The sequence below is a fragment of the Thermobia domestica genome, chromosome 16, assembly GCF_964235325.1.
Source record: "Thermobia domestica chromosome 16, izTheDome1.hap1.1, whole genome shotgun sequence".
Taxonomy (NCBI): Eukaryota; Metazoa; Arthropoda; class Insecta; order Zygentoma; family Lepismatidae; genus Thermobia; species Thermobia domestica.
The window spans coordinates 18,749,282-18,766,384 of record NC_137469.1 but is presented as its reverse complement, the minus strand read 5'-3'; the positions used below and the strand labels follow the sequence as shown (position 1 = coordinate 18,766,384).

At 35.3% G+C, this 17,103-nt stretch overlaps 1 protein-coding gene across 3 annotated transcripts in view; it reads left to right on the top strand.

Moving 5' to 3' along the window:
• The first annotated feature begins 8,026 nt into the window (after window positions 1-8,026).
• The window catches only part of LOC145672938 (very long chain fatty acid elongase AAEL008004-like), a 312,483-nt gene continuing 303,406 nt past the window's right edge, over window positions 8,027-17,103 (top strand). For all 3 annotated transcript variants that reach the window (XM_081742169.1, XM_081742164.1, XM_081742165.1), the window contains exon 1: window positions 8,027-8,479. The gene's annotated coding sequence lies outside the window, so the exon portion shown is untranslated. The remainder of the gene's footprint in view (window positions 8,480-17,103) is intronic.

The window sequence follows — 17,103 nt, the reverse complement described above, 5'->3', positions numbered from 1 at the left end:
CTAATCTTCGACAGTTAAAGATAACTGACTTCAAGTGAAAAATCAGTATTTGTTTAATCTTGTGTTGTAATTTTTCGTGTGAATCGTAATCCAGTTAACCTAAAATGATTTCATTGTTTTGGATTTTTCGAAATACGTAAGTAGACGTAAACTATTTCCTATTTTATCTAAACTTAACTGTATTTTATAACATGTTGAATAAGCATTAAGTCTAAAAATGTTAAAACCTTAAAAAAAAAAACTAAATTTGTGATTAAATCTATTTTTTTTCATTTTCCAGCTGTAGTTATTTTTTTTTTTCCTGAGAACGTGTTCGGATTTGCCGGGTTTTCTGATTTCCGAGGTTCGGATTTGAGGGGTTGTACTGTATATGAAACAAATTCAAACCAAAACAACTGCAATTTATTTAATATAAACAAAACTTAGAGAGAAAAATATATAGTTTTTTTTATCACAAATGAGTGTATAACTTTGTTAAGGAATTACTGACAAAAAGTATTACTAAAATCAAGCCTTATTCTTTGGCTATAATCATATACATCAAATTCAAATCAAACAACAGTAATTTATTTAACATAAGCAAAACACAACTTTGTTTGATTCTATACATAAAACTGTGCGTGCAAAAGAATAAGTTATTCCTTTGTAAAAATAGCCCAGTAAAATATTAATTAACTTTGAAAATCGATAAATCGGGACAATATGCGTCCCGACGAGTGTCCGGTCGGAACGCGGGACAAAGAAGTCAGAAATCGGCACAGTCCCGACAGAATTGGGACGGTTGGCAACCCTGATGACAGGTCAAATGTCTTTTACTTAAGAGCCTTCATCCCGGCGAAATTAAAATACCGCTAATTTTACAGTAATTATGTGATGTCTTCAAGTAGATAAAAGATAATCGAAATGTGGAACAAGAGCGCCCTAGACAATATTATTTTACATGAGAAACCGTTATCACGACTCACTTGTCTGCTTGCGATTTCGAGCCATTTTGAAAATCGGCATTTATTTTCGCGTTTCTAAACAGCTGAAAACGGAAAGCCACTACGTGACTTGTGATAACGGTACCTCACGCAAAATAATGTTGTCTAGGACGCTCTTGTTCCATATTTCAATTATCTTTTATCTATTTGAACATATTACATAATTACTGTAAAATTAGCGGTATTTTAATTTCTCCGTGATGAAGACTCTTAAGCATTTTTTTTTTTTTTGTTTGCCTTGCAATATTGAAGTTCGAAAAACATTCCCAATAATCGCCTCACAAAGCTGAACCAAAAGCGAAAATTATGTTTCCTACGGGAATCGAACCCATTTCCATCCGTCCAAAGAGTACACACACTAAGTATGAAGATATACAGGAGCACATCTAATGCTAATAATGGACGTACATCCAGTGGTTTAGTTGGTCAGAAATAAACCAGAACAACGTTCCAGAAAATATTTGTCAGACAATGTTGAAACTCAGTATAAGTGCATACGGAAACTGTTTATTAGTAAGGAAGTTCCGGTGAATAATTTTTTTCAACTAAAACATTGCATACATTGAAATGCAATTGCAACAATATTACATCATTAACAAAAACATGTTACTTTTTCTGTACAAATCTTGCAGACACGGTCATTCTTAATAATAACCTTGATCTATGGCAAAGAAACTCCTGGAAGTATGTTGGTATTTTTCTTTGTTCTCTTGTCCTGACCATAGAGAAATAAAAATCTATTATCAGAAATGTCCAGAAGCAAAAAGAGAAAGAAGAAAAAAGGAAATAATGCTGAGTAAAAACCACAAGGGAAAAGCATTGCGGTAACCGGTAATTTACAATTTCCCTACAAAAAGAAGAAAAACTACAGAGAATTTTTACGTGTAGGAATTTCGTAGAATAGTACTACGTTTCAGGACGTGGTAATTCAACCAGAAGTTCATATATTACAAAATAACAATAATATGACTGTTTTAAAAAAATAATATGACCTTAAGATTAAGTAACTCTTTATGACTCTTACGTTGTCTGCATTTTCTTTTTGTACCACATTTGTAATGGATATATAGGTTATCTCACTCGCTTTAGGTCCTTAATTTTCGCTTATAGAAATCAAACTATTGGTCATAACGTAATGAAATTTTGATTTGGACACACATCCAAACGTCATTGAATATGACATAACATGTTAATGTTCTGCAAGAATTGTAGCCTGCCAACAAAATGCAAAGAGTTAATTATTGTTATTGATCCCAGTAGTTTGTTTATGTACATCGAGCACCCTTGATTATACGAGGAAGTATCAAAAACTTCGTGCAATCACCTAGATGACAAACTACGAATCTCCCCGGGCATGCACCAGCTCATTCCGCCCATGCATCTATGATGAAGAAAGTGGAATCAGGATATGAAATCTTGCCCATCTCCATATTTACCGGACCTAGCACCAAGTGACTTCTTTTTCTCCCCAGAAATAAAGCGTCTACTCAGAGGACGCCATTTTGACATAAGGGATGAAGTTATTTCTGAAGTTTAACTGTGGTTTCAAAACCAAGCTGCAGACTTTTACAAAATGGACTTACGGAAAGTAAAGAACCGCTGGTAAAAATATATCGTTAGGTACGGTAACTACGTAGAGAAGAACATACCATCATGGTGTCAGAGATCTCCAAAGTGGATTTCTTCTAGGTGATTATACGAATTTTTTTACATCCACTCGTACATGCTCGTAGTTTTCCTGCACTGAGCCAATGACATCCTCACATCATGTACGAAGCACATCTTTATGATAAAAAAAAAAAATCGAATGTAGTTCGCTTTATCAAAACGTCACATTATTGGCTCCATCTTTTTTGACACAACAGTGAATACAGAATTGGGGAATCTTTAACGAGTCTGTAAGTCAGTTAGACGAAGAGTAACTCCGTAATGGCTACTTTTAGCAGGACGGTGCAATTTACCACGCATTCAACGCTGGAATGCAAGAAAATGTATCCTTTGAAGATCATTCATTTCCATTACAAAGGATTTTGACCGGCCCAGGTCACCTTATCTTCATTGAGAATTTCTGTCACAACAAGCCACAGACTATCAGGGAAGACAATATTCACTGGGTTATTGACACTATAATGTTTATTACCTTCTGTAACATGGATATTCGTGTGCAAGCATGTATTCATGCTGATGACGATCTTTTGCTGTGACGTTATTATCCACCTCATACATTAAGACAATGATTCCCCAATTTGTTATACTGGCGTCGTGACACACTTAGGTTATGTACTGTATATATCTAAATTCAAGAGCTTCAAAATTGATTTTATAATATCATTAAAGCCGGCAGGAGCTCCTGTGGTTTGGATTCCACGTTAATCAGTAGGTTCCGTCTCATATAGCGTCCCTGCTGAAAGGGATGTTAAACTCACAATCAACTCAACTCAACTTATTAATGAAAGGTTCTGTGGTAAAAATAACATATGTCGAATAAAGTCCGGTAAGGTTTCTGTACGGAATATATTTTTAAATTCTAAAATTTTGGGACATCCGATGGTGCTGCGTGGCACCTGTTGTGAATCGTTTCTCTAACTGTAAGGTATATATGTACGTAGCAAAGGTGATGAGTAAAGATCGGTTTTCTTCCACTTATTGATAATCGTAAAACGTAAAATTGTTTATAAAAAACAGTATATTGTATGAATATGAAGTTCAACTATCAAACGTTACATCTATGTAAGATGTAACTATTGTAGCAAGTCACATAAAAAAAAATCGCAAAGAAAGCATGGATGTTGATGTTGGTATTCTGCACTGAGAAAAATGCGTTCTCCGGACAGCAGTATATTGTACAAATATACGGAATCCTCTTGCTTACTACAAAAATCAGTACGGAGCATACGTTATCCGTATGCTACATAGGCACTGCCCTTGGATGTAACATCATGCCGTTGCAGGATGTCTGACATCTAACAGTTTTCCGTATATCACATGCATATACTTATGTTACTTTCGTCAGCTATATGTTATATACGTCCATTTGTATGTGAGATCCTGACCGCCTATATTGTTTCATACGGAAAGTACGTACAGATGGAACACTTATACACAAAGTATTATAAAACATGCGTTTTCAGTTATACGTCTGCTGTACGTTAAGTCCAAAAACTACAGGAATTACGCATGTAATCTACCTTTTTAAGTACACCACCTACGATTTTTTTCTCAGTGTGCCAGTTTAGATCTTTTTACGAACTAGCAACAATAATTTTATCATGAGGCGCTTCATGAACTACACTAATGCAAATTGATGAGCTCATTAAGTCTAGTTTTTACGAAAACAAGAAGTATAATGGTTCCTCGAGCGCTTCATACTAGTACATTTGTTGCAAATTCCAAAAAAAGAACCGCAAGAAATAAGTTCGGAAGTTACAGGATTTACGCATGTATCATACATTTTTTTTGCGTATGCACGTACGTTTTTTTTTACTCTCATTCTTAGTCACAACACTGACGTTTGGGAGGTGATTCCTGATACCAAGATAAGACAAAAAATGTAGACCAATCTGGGTGCACAAATGTTTCCTTTCGGAGTTATAGGCTACTGAAAGCATGAAAAAATTAACTTTAAAGGTCCATAGCTCAAAAGTATATCACCTACCCTAGTTGGGTCAAGACTTCACTTTGGAACTATGTGCCCTATCCAAAAATCCACGTTTCAGAAGCGTAAAGTACTTCAGCAATAATTTGTATAGAAGAAATTTGAATTCTACAGGCATTAATTTGAAGTACTCACCAACTACCTCTATAAAAATTGTTGCGCAAGTACCGCAGGATTTTTGAAACTTGGATATTTGGATAGGGCACAGACTAGTTTCTAAGTGAAGTTTTGATCCGACTACGGTAGGCCCCATAGTTTTGGAGCTATGGACCTTTAAAGTTCAGTTTTTCATGTTTCGGCAGCCTATAATTCCGAAAGGAAGCATTTGTGCACCCAGGTTGGCCTATACTTTTTGTCTTATCTTGGTGTCAGGAATCACTTCCCAAACGTTGTCGGTGTTGTTTTGAAACACCCTGCATATAGGAAATCAAAATTTATTGGCTTCGCTTAAATATTTGGTTCGCTTAAGTATTTTTTATGTACTTCGTAGATATGGAAGTAATAACTCGTTTCTGTTAAGAGTTCGACTAATTAACGCTGTCAATAATGCTCTGTTTTAAAATATGGAAAACTAACAATTTCTTCATTATTATTTTGTTTAAATCTCTGTGAAATGAGTTACGAAAGACTTAAGGATATTGATTTTACTGTATTAATTCATATTTGTAATTTATTTATCTATTTATTTGTTGGTTGATCGAATTGAATTTACATATGTTTAAGACGATCTGCAATTTAAAGTAGGGATGGCCGGAACCGGTTTTCGCCTCTGAATGGATCCGGTTCTAGAAGATCCGGTTGCGGAACCTGGTTTTTGAATCCAGTAGAACCGGTTCCTAAGATCCGGTTCCGGAACCGGGTATTCGGGTCCAGGTCTGGAACCGGTTCTGGAACTGGTTCTGAAAACCGGATCTCCAAGTGGCCATCTCTGTTTAAAGTGGTTTTTGAACTACTGTAGTGGATACCTTGCTTTTCTACCGTGAGTCGAAACCGGGAGCTCGAGCACCACAGGCTTGAGGTCTAGTCATTCGAGTTTTTTTTTTTTTTTTTTTTTTTTTTTGTAATTGAACCAATAAACTTACTTCAGTTTTTTTTATTTAAACCCTTTCTTACACTTTGAATTCTTGAAGTTCCTAAACTTCTAAGTTTTTCATTGAAAAATAACATTTGATTTACAAAATCAAACTTTTGACAATTTTCCTGTGGCATGCGTGCTGCGAACATGCCAAATTTTATCAATGTAGTCCTACCAGAAGTTCCTAATAATTATAGGGTGAAGAAGATGTTCCATTGGATTGAGTATAGCCCGCTCCCCCCAGTGATTTTTAACGAATCATAGTGATTCTAACGATTCATATGAGTTCATAAGGAATCGGAATCACATGTTATCAAGATTTAAGATGTAAATCTTGTGGTAAGGAGGCTTTAGTATAAGTGGTAGTAGTAGTAGTAGAAGTAGTAGTAGTGGTAGTTAGTAGCAATACTACTACTACTAGTAGTAGTAGTAGTTGGAACGGGTTAGAAGCCCCGCAGGGGTTGGTTGGGTTCTGTTCTCGATATAAGTAGTAGTAGTAGTCAGAGTAGTAGTAGTAGTAGTAGTAGTGGTAGCAGAAGTAGTGGTAGTAGTAGTAATAGTAGTAGTAGTAGTGACTTTTCCAGTTCCGGTGACAAAGAACTGGGGGAGCGGGCTATACACAAGCCGTTCCATTTAAATAACTTGGGGAAGATTTATCAGTTCACCATAAAACACCAATAAAGTTGGAAAATTTCATTTTGGTCATTTGCTTAGACAACGCTATCAAAATCTACAAGTAGACCAAATTTCAAGTTTTTATTCTAATAGCAATTACCTAAAACATCAGCTTTAATGTCCAGAGGAAATAAAAAAGCTTATTTAAAAAAATATGGAGAATTTTTAATTCCTTAGGTTTTTACCACCTGAAATTGTTATAAAATATTTTAAAATAACAGTTTTCCTGTTGGTTTCTCTCTTTAAGCTATTAGTTCGCCAAAATATCAACTTTCCACGTCAACCAGAAGTACCCGTAATTTTATCATATGTAATTTAGTCAGTGTATGTAGCTTTGTATGTTCGAATATGTATTACCTTTAGGAGATAATAAGTAAGTAAATGAAAGATTCATCCACAATTCTTATTAAATTTTTACATTAAGATTGCATTTATTACAAAACAACTCTTTGTAATAAAATTTAGTGATGTAGGCGATTGATATCTACGTCTGCACCTGAAGATATAAAGAAAGCAAACTTAATCAGTTGAGAACACTCCAAGAGCATTGCCAGAACGAACTTAAGAATAATTAATTTTTTTATTAACTTCTACAGGCTTTATACCAACTGTTCCATGTGGTTTATTATTATACTCATTAAACAATTCTTGTAATACGTATATTTATCCATTTATAATTTCCTTAAATACTAAATATTTTCCATGTGTTTTGTTTAAGAGTTCTGTTAAAATGTTTTACGATATGTTGTTTCACGAAGACACATGCTCAAAATGGAGGACTCAAAATTAAAATTTAAAAAAAAAAAATCGTAGAACACCATCTCTCTATGACTTACGGTTCCCGAAATATGGCTTCTTACATTTCCCGAAGTCCGAACTTTTTTGGCCGATATCTGGGGAACGGTGGCAAATTGGCCAGTGGCCACCGATTACTATTTGGTACCAAAATGTTCACTATCCTCTTAGGTATTGATTAACACCAATATGATCTCTCTATGACTTACGGTTCCCGAGGTATGGCTCCTTAAATCTCCCGAAATTGGAACTTTTTGGGCCAATATCTTGGGAACAATAAGAGTGACGCAAAAAATTATAGACAGTTTTTGATGCTCTGTCGAATTGAGAGCTCAAAATTGAAAAATTCGCAAATTACACACACACACATACATAGAGAGTTCAGTAACGAATTTTTTAAGTTCCTTGAAAAAAAGCCAAGGAGGCAAATTTCATTTTGCTTTTTATTAGTATCTCCCCTATAAAAAGTTAATTTACATTAAGGGTCTTCATCTTTTACTGAATTATTACTGTCTTCCGTAATTACTGAAAATCTCTTGGAACAGATGTGCTTTTACCCATATACATCCTCATTACGTATCTGCAAAGCTGTATTCCTTATTCTAGGACACGTCTCACCTTTTTTTTTCTCTCTCTTTAAATCCATTAACTAAGAACACAAAACTACATGTCCAAAAAGGACATACCGTTCGTGTTTGCAAATGTACGCCTTCATTTGTCCATGTAATGCGAAACCAAACATAAAGACAGAAGAGATAAGTTTTAGGGGGTTGTTTTCCGTTCATCCTAACGGGTTTCTGTTGGTGCTAAGGTCAGCGCACTTAGCTTATATACATACTTTCTCCAGAAGACCCCCGTTCTTTTTGGTGGAATGTCAATAATATCTACGTACATGTAGACTTAAGGAATTTCTGTTTGCGATTGACAATTTCGTCCAATTGCAGTTCCAAAACATTTGGACAACCAGCAGGTGTTAGCTATCTTATCACAACATTTTGGTAGATTTTACGGCAGTAAAAAGATAACGCGAACTGATTTATTATATACCTGGTCAATCGAATTGATTTTTCTAAAAATATAATTTGCAAGAAGTGTAACTAGTTGAAAGTGTAGTTTTTTTGGTGAGTTTTCGTGATAAGACACGGAAATCGTGGACATAACGAACTGCAACCATTTATCACAAACTGTGCCGTTTCTTTCCGGAAGTTGAACTGAAACACTGGATTTTTTTTTGTGCTTTTATGTGTTAAACGAGAGGATATTTGTGAAATCTGAGATTAGCATTGCTGTTTTGAGGTAAGTACTAACAAATATATTATTACAGTACAATTAACGTTTTTTTCTATGCGTTTTGTTTTTCAATATAAATTCTGCGATTTAATTTGCTCGTAACGAATATCATATCACCGATATGCTAGACCAGAACTTTTCTTTTAATTTTACATTTCACTTAGAGAGTGTCTGTTTTTTTTTTTCTTTTAAAGAAAAGAAAGCCTACTATACAGAGGCGTATTTAGAAGGTAAACCCTGAAGGGACCAGAAAGAAAGAACCAAGACTATGATAGGTATATCATGAGTTTACTATAAACTTTCAAAAATATATAAATAATAGCCTAAATTATTTTTTCACTTTTAAAACTAGGGTCTAGGTCTCCCAGCCTCGACCTAGATCCCCCACTACTGCTATGGCCGACTACAGGGTGGGGCAAGGGGAGGACAATTACTTCCTGAATTTTCAAAGATGACTCAGTGCTTCGTTAGTTAGGTAATTAGATATGAGTTTAGCGTCCTGTTCAGCAGCGAGGCTATAGGAGACGTGGAAGTACAATTTAACGTAAAATCCGAATCACATGAGCTCCCACCGGGAATCGAACCGGGGTCTTCCACGCCAAAGGAGCGAACGTTATCCACATAGCCACAAGGGAGGTCGCTCAGTTCTTCGAAATACATCTATGTCAAAACATATTTGATTTGCTTACTCACACACTAGTATTTAACATACCTGTATTTACCTATATTAAAGGTTATAGTACTATAGGATATTTACTGTGGATTAATTCTACACTGCGAATATGTTTAAAGTGTGAAACATATTGTGTATTTTATATAAAAAATATACTATATATGTAAAAGAAAGCATATTAGTAAGTATCAGATTGTGTTAATTATTTTCTTCTTCTTGTCACACATACTTTTCGCTGCTAACGCCCCCATTAAAAACCACGATTAAATAATCAATCCTAACAGTGGACTACACAAACACATACGTCTAATAGTAACCCAAATACTCTTGGACTGTCGATAATGATGAATTAAATGTCAGCTTATTATTTTTTGTAAGGCTCTGTCCTGGATCTGATTCAACGAGAATCTTCAGAGCATTGTTATCTTGCGTTTGAGGTCTTCCAGATCGATAACAACCCGATAGATCAAAAATGTTGTCTGCAAATGTCCCGAACCATCTCTGACGTTTGTCAAACTTTAATAATATAGAGTAAAGATATACGTAATATAAGAGGTTTCAGCTGCTCTTGCCACTGAAACTAAACCACGTGAGTGGATGAAGACTGTGGCGCCGCCACTAAAGGCAGTTGGTAGCTCGAACTACTGAAAGCAAGAACAAATCAAATCATTCAGAACGCGTGGATTTGATACAATTAGCCAGTGATACAATTAACGATATACCACGTTGACTTCACACCTAGTCTTCCGTTACAAGCGCTGCTATCGGCTGAAGGAATTCCACTCCCTTTCGTCATCCATTCTCTCGCTTAGCAAAAGCTAAACCCACATTGGCTAAACGCGTGGGTGTGTAAGGGTATGAGTTTTAGTTCGCATTTTTGCCATGGCTCAAGACATTTTGGCAGCACTATAGCTACTAACAGCAGCAGACGGTGTGATGGCTTACAACTGCAGCCGGCAGGGTCGCTGATAACACTTTCATTGCATTGTTGGGAATGGTGCATCAGGGTAAACAGTGTTCAATAATGTTTCCATACGAAAGGGTAAGGAAGACGATGATTAAAGCAAGTGAATGATGATGGAATAATTATTGGAATGAGAAAGTGGGAGAAAAAGAGAATACTCCGAGAAAACCCACGGACACGATGTTGTCCACCGCAAATTTATTTGGCCGGGGGTCCCACGCACCAGAAGTATGCACTCTACCACTGAGCTACAGTGCCCCCCCCCCCCACGTCCATTTTACAAAAAAAAAAAAAAAAAGATTGTGGTACATTCACTACATTTTTTCCTTGACAAAACAAAAACTACATGTATTGGCGTAGATTCTGCTCTTCAATTTTAAAGTCCACCATATTGGAACCAATAATCTGAATTTAAAGTCAAGTCATTTTTTAAGTACAACAGGATATCAACTTTTTAAAGAACAATCATATTTAGTCATGTTTGTTTTATTTACAGTGGCGGTTTTACATAGTCTGTGGCCAGGGGATGGGCTAGCCCCCCAGTTTTTGAGTGACAAAAATAATTTAAGCTATTATTTGTATATTATTGAAAGTGTATAGTAAACTCATGATATACCTATCATAATCTGGGCTCTAGCTCGCTCCCCCAATTTTTACCTTCTAGAACCGCCACTGTTTACATGACAACAATGAACTAAAATAAACTCTTTATAAAATAACTGATTACTTTCCGGTACAGTAATTTGTTCTACTTCTAGGAGAGAGCCTAGCCGAAAGATATTGATTTTGAAACGCCCTAACTGCTGTATTTTACAGTTCGGTTGAGAATGATTTGTTTATTTTTGACACAGAACGGCTTTAAAGAGGGAGGGAGAATATATATGTATAATACATGAATATAAATATAATTTTCTTCACTAAATCGAATGTTCATATCACGTAGTTTCGCTGTAAGTGAAAACTAAGTCAATTGAATAGGTCAAGAGTTTTGTGGTAGCATTATCACATAATCAAAATGAAAAAAAAAAAAAAATCTCATGACGTCATTAGGAGTACAATCTTGTATCCATGACTCGTTCCGTGTTGACCTAGGTAGGGAAAGCAACAAATGTTTGACGTAAAATGAACTAGACATGACGGTAGGATGAGGCAGGAAAGTAGTATACGGCCATTCAGGAGAAGACGTCACCTAATAAAAACTTTAGTTTGATGAACTTGTCTTCTTTTCTTTTTTCTTTTTCTGTTTTCTTTTTTCTTTTTCTGTTTTCTTTTTTCTTTTTGCTATTGTTAGATTGACCGTTTTTCTTATTTTACGTTACCATCATGGAAAAATTGATACGATTATGGAAAATTTCAGTGTTCGCGATTCAATAATTATCTCTGACAGCATTTGATATGTGATGTTGGTGCTTACTTTTCCCTTTTTTTATGAATAAGATTATATTTAATACTGCGAATCAGAGTTGCCAACCTCAGAAAATAAAATTATCGATTTTCAGCTTTAAAATTATCGTATATAACAAGAAATTATCGTATATTCGTCAGGCACGTGATAATTATAGAAATAAATATAATACTACAAATAACACCAATAATATCTAATAAACTTATCTAGTAATCTTCAGTTTCGAACAGTGTTTCCACCCACGTAATTGAATTTAAAGAACAGATGCAGGGTTGCCATTTGCCAATTCTCAAATCGTTATTGGTTTATGTTAGCAGTAATGACTATTTAAAACAGCGTTTCCCAACCGGTGTGCCGCGGCACACTGGTGTGCCATGAATGGGCCGCTAGTGTGCCGCGAGGAATCGAAACAAAATCATTAATTTTATAGCAATCAAATTGCAAAACGTAGGGAAAAATGTATATTTGTATTTCACATTACTATGAATCTACAATTTTAAGTTTCATACCGGGTTACTGTTCTCTACATTTCTAATGTTGAAAAAAGCATTTGTTATCATTGTTATGATCATTATTGCTTCTTTATTGTTGCAGACTCTTTCGTAACTTGAAAATTTAAAATATCATCCAATCCTTTCGAAAAATTACCTACATTTGTGTTTTAAAAGTAAAAGAGATTTGTTTGTTCTATCGTTATTTAGGGATCTTCCTTCTTAGTAAAAGGTTGGATACTGTTTTTTAAAAAGAAAGCGTATTTTTAAAAACCTCGGTCCAATATTTCATTGCAAGTGTTTTCTATTTTTAAATTAGAATGAAAAATAAGCATACTGATTTACCACGAGGAAAACCCAGTGATAGAACTTTCTTCTCAGTGAGAAGGAGATCAATAATCACATAAAAAATACCACTGTGTTTTATATTTACATATAATAATATCTATAAGTGTGCCGCGAGAATCCAAGTAACACCCATAGTGTGCCGCAAGTTGAAAAAGGTTCGGAAACGCTGATTTAAAACCTCAGTTTGTGTGTTTTATAATTATTTAATGCACATCAGACCCTCAACTAGCCACAGGGGGCATGGATATGTTAGGGGGAGCCAAGTCATTAAAAATTATCTTGCACATATCTAAATTGTGTTTTTGTTTGTGTATGTGTTGAGGTCTGGAGAGGATACAAAAAGTTTAGGGGGCAGGCCCCTAGCCCCCTCTAATTGCGGGCCTGATGGATATCTACAATTTATTAGCATATTCAAAAACTGCAAAAAAAAAAAAAAAAAGTATGCGTTCTAAAATTATCGTATATTCACCTATCATCGCAAGAGCATTATCGTATATTATAGCATTATTATGATATATAACGATCAATTATCGTATGTAGTTGGCAAGCCTGTTGCGAATAAAAGAGGCTTAAGTTCAGTGTAACTATACTGTTACGTAACTATATTGCGGCGGATACAGGATTATCGTAGGCAGCGGTGCAAATCTGTCTTCAACATTTGGGGGGGGGGGGGAGACGGGTAAGACCGTTTCCATAATATTGTTTAAGCGATTTTCAAAATATTTATAAAGTTGAACAACATTGCTGTGGAGGATCAGGGGAGAAGAGTTGTCTTTAACATTGGAAAGTGGACAGATTTTACTATTTGAGGTTTATTCCAGGGGGACATCAACTTCATCTCACTTTCCTTTGTGGCAATTGGACACAAATAATTACATTTCTCCCCCCCCCCCCAAAACAAATTTCAATTCAGATTATTGGGGGCGACAGTCCCCCTCATTTTCAAGATTGGAGGAGACATGTTCCCTTCATGCCCCCGGGGATTTGCTTTAGTGATCGTAGGATCATTTTAACCATCTCAAAGAACACATGAAAGAAAATTTTTAGTTTAATTTAGAGAGGTTATGTCCTGGCTAAAAGAGATAGATAATCAAAGAAGAAATTGTAAAATAAAAATACAGGGTTGTGCACACCCCCCCCCCTTGGTAAATAGGAGAAATAGTCAGACAATAAGATTTCAAATCCTGCAGTGACACGTGTATATATTTCTTCAATATAGCTAACATAGCCAACAGATAGTATATACATTAGATTATTTTTCGGTTAGGCACTTATCGCATCGTGATATGAGTTTGAAGATTCCATCCTGGTAAACTTCCTGTTCTTGCGTGTTCAGCCACGTTGACACGAAGTGTTTCACCTCCTTTTCCGAAGCGAAAACAACAGCCTCCTAGTTGCTCTTCCAAGTGCAGAAACAGGTGAAACTCGCTTGGAGCGAGGTCTGGGCTGTAGGGAGAGTGGTCGATGATGTTCCAGCGAAAACTGCTTCAACATGCCGTGCTGGGTCGGTCACTGCGCTCCTTGTCGGTGACGTTTTTCTCTACCAGCCGCAAACTTTCTGCAACATGATGACGAGCCATTACAATCTCTCCATAAACCTCTATCAGCTGCCGGTGAATTTCAGCTGGTGACATGTTTCGCCCACAGTAAATCCAATCACTGAGCATACTTCTTCGTGAGACCATTTTTTTCAAACGAGTCGCTACTTGTGTTTACATACAACTATCACTGTAGGTGACGAGTAGCTGAAACGCTGCACAGTTGCCAACTTCACGTATTAAAATTACCTCACATTTTTCATTCCTCTATAAGAGACGAAACTCCAGAAACATCGGTTTTGTAATTTTAATTTATGATCCTCCCTCGTATTTTCGCATGATCATAGCATAAAATTTTTTAAAAAAGTATTTACATGATGAAAATATTGCTTTATTTTTATTATTTATTTAAAGGTAATTATAAAGTAATTATAGGTTATGCACTCCTTACAGAAGATTCTGAAACTGGTCACTAGACAAGGGATTTACTCGTGCCAAGGTCGGTCCATTGCCCTTGATTTATCCTGTAATTTTTTTTTTTTTCATATTCTCTGTACCATCTTTTTATTTTGGCCTTCTAGAAGTATCATCTGCAGATTATTTCTGCTGTTTATTTTGCAGCCTCCTCACGGCTAAACTTGGAGATATATTATTAATTTCTATCCGTTATTGACTTGCGTCTAGATAATTTCACAGTCTCTCTCTTCCACAGAAGTGTCATTATAGTTCTTGTAATCACAGAAAAAGACAATGATTACAAACGGAATATGAACTGTAATTAATTTTTTTTTGTATGCTTAATTTTTAGTAGATAAACCACGTGTGAAAACTAAGTACTGCTGGGACGTCTAATGATACAGAAACTTTTTTTTTTTTATGGCGATTTGATTTTGGGTTCAGTCCTTGATAGGAAATCTATCTGTTGTTATGTATATATTCTTTTTAAAAATGTAACAATATATTAATTTAAAAATGTTGAACTCTTTTAATATATATGGGGTGTTACAAAAGAACACCGATAACGTATGGGAGGTGATTCCTACCAGCAAGATAAGACAAAAAAAAAAAAAAAACGGTATTTTACCGACTATAAGACTCACTATTTTCTTCGAAAAATTGCCTCCAGAATTCAGGTGTGTCTTATAGTCGAAATTAATATTAAAATGTCCAGCGTTTGATTTAAAATTCCAGTCAGTCTTAAAAATGGCCATATATTCGATGCTACGGGAAACCTATCTCTATCTGGCAACATTGGATTCAACTGGCAGCAGCAGTGCACCGATGAGACGAATATGAGTTGCAAGGATTCACAAGCTTGCTAACACTGTCTTCCTTCCACCTCGACATCACAAACTCAGAACCACAGGCTAGAATATTTACAAAGACTTTAAAGGTCAGTTCTGTTTTATAAATTAAGATTTTTTTTTTTTTAGCCTGGCTTTGCAATGTAATAATAAAAAAGGTAAGAATATTACGGTTACAAAAATGCTTAAGAATTAAGGCGCATCTTACAGTCCGTAAAATACGGTATAGACCAACCTGGGTGCACAAATGCTTTGTTTCCGACTTATAGGGCGCCGAAAACATGAAGAAACGAAGTTTAAAGGTCATAGCTCCAAAACTATGGAACCTACTGTAGTCAGGTCAAGACTTCACTTAGGAATTAGTATATGTCCTATCCAAATATAGAAGTTTTAGAATCCTTCGGTACTTTCACACTTGCGGTACTTTAAAATAAATGCCCGTAGCCAAGCACCCTCTATAAAAATTATTGCATCAGTACCTTAGGATTCGGAAACATGTATTTTTCGATAGGGCACATACTAGTTCCTAAATAAAATCTTGACCCGACTACGGTAGGTCTCATAGTTTTGGAGCTATGGACTTTAAAGCTCATTTCTTCACGTTTTCGGCAGCTTTTTAACTCCGAAAGGAAGCATTTGTGCACCCAGATTGGTCTATACTTTTTGTTTTATCTTGATGTGAAGAATCACCTCCCAAACGTTGCTCGGTGTTGTTTTGAAACTCTCTCTCTCTCTCTCTCTCTCTCTCTCTCTCTCTATATATATATATATATATATATATATATATATATATAATTGATTTAAACCAAAATACATATACATACATTTAAGAGCAAAAATGTCAAAATCCTGTAAACTTCATGGTGGATTTTCCTTATATCTCAAACCACCTAGAAGATCTTTTCTCATACATTACAAACTTAGAAAACATGAATATAAATGCTTTGTGAAAAATCAAAATTATTTTCTGGCTGTTTATGTGCATGAATGGTTGAGAGCCCGACTGAACTCAAATGATTCGATCTTTATTCACTTTCTTTCTTGATATGAAAATTTAATGAAGTCGTTGAATATTTCTGACTCATTGTACTAACTTGAACAAAAGTACTCCTTTACTGTACTCCTTAGATCTGTACTCCTTAGTCACTGGAAAGTGTCCTCTTATTTTAATAACCTGTGTAATTCTGTGTAATGAATTCATTTGTGCAGTTATATATCTTTTTGTTCATATGAAGTGACTCTTAAAATACTCACAAGTATCTTAAGGGTATTTCTATCAGGTATGTCAGAAACAGAAGCTAGTGTGAACTAATAAAGGCAAAATATACTGATGTCAGAAACATAAGCTACTGTGAACTAATAAAAACAAAATGTACTGATGTCAGAAACAGAAGCTACTGTGAACTAATAAAAGCAGAATATACTGATGTCAGAAACAGAATCTACTGTGAACTAATAAAAGCAGAATATACTGATGTCAGAAACAGAATCTACTGTGAACTAATAAAAGCAAAATATACTGATGTCAGGAACAGAAGCTACTGTGAACTAATAAAAGCAAAATATACTGATGTCAGAAACAGAAGCTACTGTGAACTAATAAAAGCAAAATATACTGATGTCAGAAACAGAAGCTACTGTGAACTAATAAAAGCAGAATATATTGATGTCAGGAACAGAAGCTACTGTGAACTAATAAAAGCAAAAAAAAACTTATGTCAGGAACAGAAGCTACTGTGAACTAATAAAAGCAAAATATACTGATGTCAGAAACAGAAGCTACTGTGAACTAATAAAAGCAAAATATACTGATGTCAGGAACAGAAGCTACTGTGAACTGATAAAAGCAGAATATAGCTATTACGTCAGGAACAGAAGCTACTGTGTGAACTAATAAAAGCAGAATA